This window comes from Lissotriton helveticus, chromosome 5_1 (genome assembly GCF_964261635.1).
Source record: "Lissotriton helveticus chromosome 5_1, aLisHel1.1, whole genome shotgun sequence".
Classification (NCBI taxonomy): domain Eukaryota; kingdom Metazoa; phylum Chordata; class Amphibia; order Caudata; family Salamandridae; genus Lissotriton; species Lissotriton helveticus.
Window position 1 is genome coordinate 836,049,822 of NC_136065.1, and position 11,833 is coordinate 836,061,654.

Below are 11,833 nucleotides of genomic sequence, written 5' to 3' on the forward strand. Positions count from 1 at the left end.
CTCATATCGTGTGCTGTGGGCGTGTGCTGGGGGCGTGGGAGTATGCTGCGCGCGGGATTATGGGAAAAAAAGGGAGCGTTGTTCCCAATATTTCATTGCTTTTTCTTCCCAGATTCTGTACATTCCAGCTCCGGGTGTCCACCTTGCTCCCTTTAAATACCCCTGCACCCATAATCATAACACTCCCTTACTCCTTAAAATACCCCAACACCCTTAAACACTAACCCATCTTAACCCTATAAATTTACCCAGTACCCCAAAACCCAAACCTATCCCTAAACCCTAAAAATACCCCTGTACCCCAAAACCCAAACCTAGCCCTGAAACCTATAAATACCCCTGTACCTCAAAACCCAAACCTACCCCTAAACCCTAAAAATACCCCAGTACACCAAACCTAGCCCTAAACCCTAAAAATACACCCGGAACTCCAAAACCCAAACCTACCCCTGAACCCTAAAATACCCCTGTACCCCAAAACCCAAACCTAGCCCTGAACCCTTAAAATACCCCTGTACCCCAAAACCCCTACCACATAACCCTAAAAATACCCTGTACCCCAAAACCCAAACCTAGCCCTGAACCCTAAAAATACCCCTGTACCCCAAAACCCAAACCTACCCCTGTACCCCATAACCAAAAACTATATCTGAACCCTTAAAATACCCCTGTACCCCAAAACCGAAACCTAGCCCTGAACACTTAAAATACCCCTGTACCCCAAAACCCACACCTACCCCTGAACCCTAAAAAGACCCCTTTACCCCAAAACTGAAACCTAGCCCTGAACCCTAAAAATACCCCTGTACCCCAAAACCCAAACCTATCCCTAAACCCTAAAATTACCCCTGTACCCCATAACCCAAAACTATATCTGAACCCTTAAAATACCCAAACACCCCAAAACATATACCTCAGTACCCCAAAACATATACCCCTATACTTACCTTATCCAAACATTTAAAAATAAACATGCTTTTACCATTCATGCATTTACAACGATTTTCGTTGTAAATGTATGCGTGGTAAAAGCATATAAAATGTAATGTCATGCTTTATAATGGCATTGCGGAGTCATGGTGCTTTTGTAAAGAAAGTATGTGGAGTGATGGTATGCGGAAAGAAAGTTGCGGAATAATGGGTGTTTACCTTCCCCCGGTAAGTACATTGGTGGCACGGCGGCCCACATCTCCAGCAACATACTCATATGTTTTCACCACCGATTTGAAAAATGCACAGGTCTCTCTCATTGATGGCCAGCACCGACATACAATTTTAGACACACCTCCCGCCACAAGTTCTAGAATTGCGAACTTTAGAGCTGGGGAGCTACGTTCGAATCTCTGCATCAGCTCAATATCCTGTGATTCCAGGCAAATCACTTTGTCTCCCCGTGCCTACCACAAATGAATGTGTTCTTCTGTAATGTAAATTGTGTTCATGCCATGTTGTCGAGTTCGCGCTATATAATATTGCAAGGAAAAATAAAGTAGGGAAACTCGAGTTCACACACTACTGAACGCGCACTCTTAAGTGCATCAGCAGTGCACTGTGAATCGGAGCGTTTCACAGGCCTGCCACAGATAAGAAATGCTATCAACACGAAATCCTACAACACAATATACTACTGGCCGGCAGCAATTCATACCCGGACAACGTCGGGACGGGCTGCTAGTATTATATATAGTGATAAATCTATGGGGCCCTTCTTGATAAGTGCTTTCTTCCTAGATGTATTAAAGGGGTTGAAGAGGGCAGCTTCTCTATCCATAGCTTTAGCTTTTTTAGATGTTGCTTCTAATATTGAGCAAGGATTGACTCTCTGTATGAAGTGATCTGTCATTTCAATCTCAATTTTGCTGTATTCCTCTAGTGTAGTGCATGCTCTCCTAGCTTGATTGAATTCCCCCAAAGGAATACTTTTTATTGATGAGCAGAATGTGACCTATGAGCGTGCAAAATAGTGTTGCTCGCTGTTGGTTTCCTGAAGATAGTTGCTTCTAGCTTTTCTTCACCTACCCAGATTTGAATGTCTAACAATTTGATAGATGTAGTAGTCATTTTTCTGTGACTTTCAAATTGAGTGCATTGTCATCGCGGTCCAGAATAAAACGTTCTGTCTCTACCTCAGTCCCCTACCACAGTATGAAAACGTGGTCAATAAATCTAAGCTACATCGTTATATTCTCTGCCCACTGTTCCATGGTCAGCCCTCACACCACATCATATGCAAATCAGCATAACTCGGGGCAACGTAGGTGCCCATGGACATAACCTGTTCTTCCATACTATTTGAATTTGTTAATGGATAGCCCATTTTTCCTATTTTTGTGTGTTCAACCTTGTTGTTGTTTAAGGTGGAAACAGATATGAAACCCAAGGGGGAACCTGGGAAACAATCCATTTCTGAAAACTAGACAAAATTCAAAATTCTGATGTGAGTCATTTGTGTACATTGTTCATGGTTTTCCATAACAAACAAATACTTGAAACAAAAAGAATATTGAAAATAAATAGCAAAATGAGCAATTGGTGATGTATTCATCTGTAATATTTTACCCTGGTGGCCGATATACACAAGTAATATACTGTTACATATGTCAGAAGCTTCTGGTCATAGAAATACATAGCATGTGTTGGTTGTGCTCGATACCCAGAGACAATGACACAGGTGCAGGTTATAATGGTTTTTCATTGTGCACAGACCATTCGTATAACATCATATGGTGGTACACTCTAATGCATGAAATATGAGTATGATGGAAATCTATATAGTTTTTAAATGTGCAATGTTAGACCCGTCAGGCTTAGGGAGTCCTTCCCTAAATGTTTTGCCTTCCTCCATTTTTGCTGATCTCATTTTTGCTGACCTTATGCCTCTTGCATTTAACCACTGCTAACCAGTGCTAAAAGTGTTTGCGCTTACGCGTCAAAACACAGTAAGGTTGGCTCATACCCAAGTGGCTTTTTTAATTTACTTATAAGTCCTTCGTAAAGTGGTACTACATGTATTGAGTGTCTGGAATTAAATGTTACTAGTGTGCCAGCAGCACTGATTGTGCCACCCGCTCAAGTAGCCCATTTAAACACATCTCAGGCATGCCATTGCAGCCTGTCTGTGACACTACGACCTGGCAAACAAATCTTTTCACAGGCCCAAACCTTTCCTTTAAATAGATCACCCCCAGGGTGTGCCCTCGACAGTCCAAAGGGCAGAGTGCAGTGTATTAAAAAAGTGGGTCATGTGAATTTAAGTTTTAAATGTCCTGGTAGTAAAAACATTTGTTTTTAACTTCTGCAAGCACTACCTCTTCCATAGGATAACATTGGAGTTACAAGTTCATGTTTGGTATTTTTGGAATTTAAATTAAATTACAATTTTGAAAATGCCACTTTTAGAAAGATGGCATTTTCCTGGCTTAGCCATTTAGTGATTGTAGCCTACATCTGGGTCACATTACGGGGTGTAGCAGACAGTTGGGCTTTGTGTATTGCTCCTAGACAGCCACACACAATGGAAAGCCTAGGCATGCCAGGATGGGCCATTACAGGCAGGATGGGAGGGTGGAGCAGAAGACAGCCATACTTACACTTGAATGGGCTGTGACCTGCCTCCACACAAAGGTATGCCTACCCCCTGTAGTTAGTCTGGAGCCAATACAGGGAAGCCAGGATTCCTGGAGTCCTCAAAGGGAAACCTCTAGACGCTTTTTCCCCACTTCAAAGGCACAACTGGTTACAAATACTGCACCTCAGACACCAAATCTTCAGTATAATTCTGGACCTGTGGATACTTTGCCAGGAAGAAGGACTGCTGTGCTGCTGAAAGGACTACCACTCAGCTGGACCGCTGCTGTAAAGGATGCTGACCTGCTACCTACGATGTATCCTCAATGCCAGACTTTGCATCACAAGCTCTCGTCACGGGATCATCATCAATGAAGCAGGAGCCTGCACCGCAGCAATCCCGCTTCTCAGAACCAAAGCAATGCTTCAATTGCCTAATGCATCTTTGACGCAGATCCTTGCAACACGTCTCAAACCAGGATTTAAGGTACTCTTATCAGCGGGCATAGCGGGGTCCCTATATCCAGCCTGCGCTGCATCGCAGTCAGCCTGAACTTGTGACTTTGTCCCAGTCAGGCTCACCCAGATATCCAACGTTGGCGCTTTACACAATTTGGCACAATTTTTACTAAAATCTTTAACATTGAATATCTCCAGTTCTACTGATTGGATATTTGTCATTTTGGTCTTGTTTTATTTATCACAAAATACTCTACTTTTTAAAGTGGTGTTGGATCCTTTTTTGGTGTCTTTTCACTGTGTTACTGTTTGAAGTTTTGCACAAATACTTTACACATCATCTCTGAGTTAAGCCTGACTGCTTGGTGCCAAGCTACCCAAAGATTGAGCCCAGGTTAATTTAGGGTGTGCTTGTGACTTTACCCCAAAAATAATTATGGTTGCTGCTTGAGAAGGGTTCCAACCACCTCAGACTATTAACCCAATTTCTTACGGAAAACATCCTTTACAACGGAACCGCTACAACGAGGTACCGTTACGATGCAGTTTTAACAACGAAAGTCGTTACAGCGACTTTTGCTGGAGGGCGCTCTAGGATAGGGGATAGTTTAATTTACTATCCAACACCTTTCCTACTATCCACGGGGACTGGTGTTGGAATAGTAAATTAAACTATTCACTATCCGCGCCCCCCAAACGCAAGTTGTTGTAACGACTTGCGGTGTTAAAACTGCGTTGTAAAGGGACGCGTTGTAACGGTACGCGTTGTACCGTCATACATCCATTTCTTACATGTACATCATACTGAGCTAAGGAATATGGGTTGAGGTGATTCAGAAGCATTTTGAATTTTTTTGCACACTGGATTATGTTTGGAACATAAAAAAAGGAGAGACATCCAATTGGCAATAACAATACTTTACTATTTAGAATTCCCACATTTCTCCCATTAGAAATGGTATCCCACTTATGTCTGGATTTAGTCCAACAGGAAAGGCCCCAAAAAAGTGACATGAAATACATAAAAATTTAGGCATAAAACTTTACCCTGTTTGGCGATGTGGGTAGCTGTTGAATTTGAATCCAGGTTCAGTGTGTCATCCAAGGAAACCTACAAAACCCAGACATTTCTGAAAACGAGTCAACTAGGAGAGTCCATAGTGGTCCCACTATGCTTTATTACCACAGTGCCCTGTAAACCTCAAACTGTGGATACAATCGAACATTTTCATCACATTTCTGTGTGGAAAACGTATGGAATCTGTGAGATCTACAAGCTTTCTGCCACCGAGAGTTTCAATTCTTCTACCACTAAAAGCAGTACGCCACTTGAGTGTCTGTGTCTAGTGCCCATAGCAGGAAAGACCCCAAAACACAATGTGCAAAACATCTTTTTTTGATTATATAAGTAGCTGTGGAAATTAGAACCAGGCTTGGACTCCACTCATGGAAATGGTCTGAATGGCATGAATCCTACTATGTTTTTTTACCTGCAATGCCTTGCAAACCTCAAACATTTACTAAAAACCCACATTTTCTTCCCATTTCTGTGATGGAAACCTCTGGAACCTTTGCAGATCTACAAACTTCCTTTTAATAAGTGGTAGTATCTTATTACTTATTAAGTTGGTGCAAAGGCCATAGAAATTGTGTTTTTAGTTGGAGGTGAAGTGTGCAATTTGTTGAGTGCCCTGTACTTTACAATTTCTATTAAGGTGGTGGCATTTGGCTCTGTAGTAGTGGAAATAACAATCCTGTATGCCTGTTTGGATATACTTTTGCAATTGTCTGTATCATAGCAAATTCAAAATATATAATTATTTGGGAAATTGTTGTTGCTTTTTTCTTTAATTATGTTCGGTAGTTCAGTGTGGGTTGTTTTTTAACTGTTTTGGAAGCCATATATATATGAAGATTGTTGTTTTCTTGCAGTTGCCTATGGATGGTGTATATCTGGTAAAATAGTGGTGGGCTTGTCTTAAACGTTCCAATGAGTCATGCGGTGCACTGTGTTAGTGTTTTTGAAGCAGAAAATATGATTATTATGTTCTTATTATTGAGTTTATCATATAGTATGAAATCCACGTTGGTGTGGGTTAGACGTTCTGGAACGTCTAGCTCTGAAAAAGATTTTGGTGCTGGGTTAGCTATTCTTTCACTTCTTTTTCTGAATATTGTTCTATTTGAATTTTGTATAGAGGGTATTTCGGCTGCACATTGAGCAGTTACTCTATGAATGCAGCCTTAAGTCACTATTCCCTTAGCTTTGGAGCTTGTTGCGACCTCTTTTAAAACCTGAATTATGTTGTAGACCTCGCTTTCTACCAAATATGGTGGGTGGTTATGCTCACTTGCAATTTGAACTCTATTTCGTATTGCTGTATACTCCAGGCCGTTTGTTTTGTTAGTTTAAGGTGTTTTGATATTGTTTTCTTCTTTTATGCAGCCCTGGAGATATAAGAAAAAAGGACAGCATATGTATTTTGTTCTAGTTTGGTAATAGTAGTATTATAGAAGTTACTTTTTAGGTTTCGCCTGTCGAAAGCTGCGGAAGCAGCGTTTCGCCAGGCGAAATCTAATGTTAGAACAGTATAGGGGACTTTAACCCGCCCCTTCTTCCATTGGCTAGCTCCATAAATGGAGGCTAGCCATTGGAAGACATAGTTGTCAATGACTTTTTCCCGGTCAGAACGCGAATCGTGGGCGTTTCTGACTCTTTAAGTCCCGCCCCTTTTTTCGTCATGCCTTTCTGGGCGTTTTTTGTTGCCGGGATTGATTTTGCGTTTTAGAGGTAAGCACGTAAACTATTTGCATCATAACATTTCAAAATAAGGTTGTGCACTAGTTACTGCCCTCCAGGCGTAAAACCAGTCATGTTATGAATTAAACGTTGTGTAAAATGCCACCGAGTCCTGCTGCCGCTTGTTACTTTCTGTCCGGAGTCGGAGTTGGACCGTAGCCACGCCCCTAGAGGCAGGCTACAAATTCATGGCAGCTGCACGGCCAGAATGGATTTCTTTCCTTAGTGAAAACCCTATACCGAGACAAACTAGTTAAAATGTGCGATTTTGTTTTCTTTGTAAGTGCACAAGGTGTAAACGTCGTGTAAAATGCCACCGAGTCCTGCTGCCGCTTGTTACTTTCTGTCCGGAGTCGGAGTTGGACCGTAGCCACGCCCCTAGAGGCAGGCTACAAATTCATGGCAGCTGCACGGCCAGAATGGATTTCTTTCCCACTTGCGCAGAAGAAGACGACGGACAGTGAAGGCGCCAAACCCGGACTCGGCCCAGAAGCAGAAGCAGCAGAAGCGGCGGACCCGGTCAGGTAAGTTTAAGCTATTTGTACTTTATTTTAAACTCCCCGTGGCCCCCCACCCCTGCGCAAGTCTGTTCCCCCCCCCGATTCCCCCCGCGACAGACCCCCCCTCCTCCCCGAGACCCCCGCGAGTATTGCGAGCCGCGACTCTAGTTGGGTAACTTTACCATCAGCAATGTATTTATTTTTTGAGTCTCTAGTCACTCATGCCACTACGTTATTTTCATGGAAATTGTGCGGTGTGCTGAGAAACCCCTTCCATTCTCGCAGTGAATATGGTGAATGCCTTTCTCCATATGGGCCCTACGTCAGAAGGGTAGTCCTCTGGCCAAAGTATTTTCTGAGCCGGGAGCCCTGCTCTGCTAAGACCTGCACATAAACGGCTGCTACTGTTTTCAAATGTAAGTTAACACAAATTGTGGTTTTGGATGTGTGTGTGTGCTTGCTTTTAATGTGCACTTGTTTGTTCACGTGTGTTTTGAAGACCGACAGTAGTTTGTGTGTAAGACAAGTGTGTGCTTGTTTGAGCGTGCAGTGGACACGTATGTCCACGTATGTGTATGGACTGGAGAGTCGGGAATGGGTACTATTTGTCTGTGTAAGACAAGTGTTTGCTCGCTGAGTGTGCGCATGTGTTTTCACGTGTGTGTATGAAAGAGAGACAGTAGTGTGTGTTCATGCGTGTGGAGACAGTCATATATGCTGCTTCTATTGTACTTATATTGTATATATTTGTGTGTTCATATGTGTGTGTTTGAGCAAGACAAATGTTTGTCTGAATGAGTGTGTACGTGCGTGTGTACCCAGATATATGTATCTGTGTGTAAAAGAGAAATGAGAATGCGCTGATATGTGCATATGTATGTGTGCTGAGAGAAACAAACATTTGTGCAGGTTTTATATGCCTGGTATGAATGAAAATATGCATTTTTAAACCAGGCTGTGAGCGATGTGCAGCGTCAGCAGATACGTTTGGAGTCCAGTTTCGACTATGAGAGCGTCTGTACTAGAAAGCCAATTGTGCTGTAATTTTCACAGTCAGTGGAAATGTTAAAGGTTTTAGCTGGCAGGCATTTTTATCTAACTTGGCAAAACAGTTGTGAATTCCGTTTGACTGCACACACTTGGAAGATGTGCGATCTGCATCACAGGTCCAGGCTCTGGTTGTGTTGATAGCGACCCCTGGGGCCCCAGCTGACCTGTAAGTGTGCTTTCGATGTATATTTTTATTCATGAGTTTATGGTATTTACATAGCAGAAAGAGAAAAATGTGCTGAACGCTCACGAAGTAGAAACTATGTAAAATTGGCAGGCAGCAGGATCACTGAGTTACACTTCAGGTTGGTCTTGTGTGAAGCACTTGCCAAGTTATATCACCTAATACTTGTAAGGCTAACATTTTAATAAGTTTTGTCTTTCTGTATAGACACTTTTTTTCTCTTTTTAGTTTCCACTTTTATAATCTCGCGTTCTCTGTTTTCAGTTCGAAGTGCTATGCACCTAGAGATAGTCATCCAGGGGCTGAACAGAAAAATAGTGAAACCATCTTCTGAAATGAAATTCTTCTGACTCAGTTTTGTTAAAATATCATAGAAAAACTATCTTACAATGTAATCCTCCGCTAAATTTTGCTGGTGACTGCACACCAAGCTTTGTCACCCAAGTATCTTTGTTTCAGTTTCCTTTTTTAAATTCAGAATATATTTTTCACACAACTGTACTACATTTGCAGTTTGCAATTCTGTTTTGGGCATTCACTAATTATGAAAAACATATTTGGCCCTTTGACTTTTGAGGTGAATACGTTTCAGTCGAGCATCTACAGACAATTTGAATTCTAGTGTGTGCTACGTAGACACTAGTAATTTGCTTGAAAATGCACCATTTATCCACTCTTTTTCTCAATTTTCTCTAGGAGAAAACCACCCCGATTGAACCCTCTGTAGGTTGGTCAGGCTCACTCGCTGCAGTGCAGTAAATATTTTACGCCTACCACTCTCAAATCTCACCAGCCGCCACTGCCTTAGTGAAGACCCTATACAGAGACAAACTAGTTAAAAATGTGCGCTTTTGTAAGTGCACAAGGTGTTAGGAATTGCACGCCTCCAGCATCACCCGTATTATTTATCATTTTGTTTATTACTCTGCATTTCTTTTCGTTTCTTGTAAGTGCACTAGACGCTGGGAGGTGCCTGGCTCCCCTGCACTCTACGTTAAAGGACACATTTTTAAAATGTATATCACCTTGTTAGTCTGTGTTTTCACTTCTTGTACTGCATTGCAGTTTTGGTTGCTCCTTCTTGCCTGCTAGCCCCGTTTGCCAGCTGCTCTCGACCTCCGGAGTCGGAGTGGACTGTAGCCATGCCCTAGAGGCGGGCTTCAAATTCATGGCAGCCGCGCACCCATAAAAAATGTCTTTCCCTGGTGAGAAACCTATACCGAGCCTAATTGGCCCGTGTTTGTAAACTTTGCATTTTTGTGTTCCTTGTAAGCGAACTGAGCGCTCTGAGTTGCCTGGCTTCTGCATCACCCTTAATATTTATCATTTCCCTTATTAGTCTTCATTTCTTCTCATTCCTTGTAAGCGCCCTAGGCGCTGGGAGGTGCCTGGCTCCAGCATCACCCTTTTTTTCCCATTTCCCTTATTACTCTTCATTTCTTTCTGTTCCTTTTAAGCACACTGGGTGCTGGAAGGGGCCTGGCTCCCCTGCATGGGCGTAGGAAGTGTGGGGGACGAGGGGGATATATCCCCCCCAGATTTTAAAGTGGGGGGGACACGGGGGACAAAAGAATTTCCCCTCTCCCTTCTGTTATTGACAGAGCCATTAGCGCGCGAAAGCGCTACCTAATGGCCCTGCACTTGACCTGCCTGGAGTCAAAGAGGACCCCTGCCCTCTACCCTTTGTTATGCTGCAGGAAGGCTCGGCGTCCTGGGAAGGGCAGAGAAGGAAGACAACTCTGTCTCTTTTCTTTCATGCCCAGAGAAGGCAAGCACAGTGTCAACTTCTCCTGAGTCCTGATCTGTCTCTGGAAGCGGCCCTCCTCCCCCTCTCTCTTTCTTTTTCCTCTATCTCTTTCTGTCTCTGTCTTCCTCCTCGCTAAATTCTGATTTTGAGACAGCTCTTACGTTCTCTCTCTTGCCTCTCTTTGTCTTTATTTGTTTCCCTGTGAAATGAATCCAAAATAGGAAGAACACTTTGGCTGGAAATGTCCCCATTTGCTGATGGTTTTATAATTCCAAAGAAAAACCTAAGGACGGAGATAAAAAATTATTAAATACCTAAATAAAGCGATACAGAGTGGTCAGCAGACAGGCCAGATTGTTATTCACACCCACACACATTAGCACCACTTTACAGAGTTTGCCAGTGAAAGCGCTACTTTCTTTTTTTCTTCTTTCTTTGAAGAACATTGTTTTCCCAGGGTGGGGAAGTGCACCATCCCTATAGGGACTGCAATACCTGGTTGATGAGTGGAGTAGAAATGTTTAATATGATCGTTTTCAACTGTTTTAATTATTTTAGCTTATAAAATGTGTACTGCAGCTCTGTGTTCGGGGATGTGGTCTTTTTTTAAACCAAACTGCTTACATTTTAAAAGGATATAATCAATGGATATGGAAACGGGTCCCTTCCTGACTGGTCCTGTAGCCATGTCCTGAAATTTACAGGCAAAATCACTTACTGATTTCTGAATAATGAGTTTAAAACTGTTAAGGTAACCATGTTGCTCCTGATTACATTTCACATGCTTTGCTTATTCTTGCATTCCTTATGAGTGTTTGCTTTTTCCAGGGTGTTCTTTGTTTTTTTCAGGCAGCATTTTACTGTTGTCTAGTGCATACTTTAAATTTAGTTGCAGCACAATTGAGTTGTAGCTTAAGGCAGTGCAAGTTCCTCTCAGTGGGGCAGTATGGTGTTCAATGTGGGAGAGGATGTGGCACTCTGGCCAGAGCTGCTGAATTTGGAACTTGAGCACCATTTTCAGCCTTCATGACTAGTCCACCAGACCACACTCCTGACAAGGCTCATTCCGATGCTACACCTTAGAAGGCCCGATAGACCTTAGAAGCCCTGGTGTCTTAGCACCTGTAGGTGGACCCTAATGGCAGCAAGTGTGAGTTAACCTTGAAGGCCTGTCCACCACAATCCATACTGCAGTTCACCTCCAGTCTTGCGAGCAGGCATACAAAGAAGCAGACCCTAGACACACCATCGACAGTGACTGTCACTGAGGTCACAAGATCCTTGAGGCCAGTCCACCACACCCATTGGTACCTCCATTGGCCTTTTTTAGCAGTAGTGGTGCAACTCACCAGCGATCAGTAATGAAGGATTTGCATGCACACCAAACTTAGGGGGTGATTATAATGGTGGTGGGACTGCTCCGTCACCTCGTCAGTGGCGGTTCCACCGCCATCGTTGACTGCATTACCGCCAGCAATATTACAATGGCACGTGGTTCCCTGGCGGTCGGAAAGACCACCGCCACA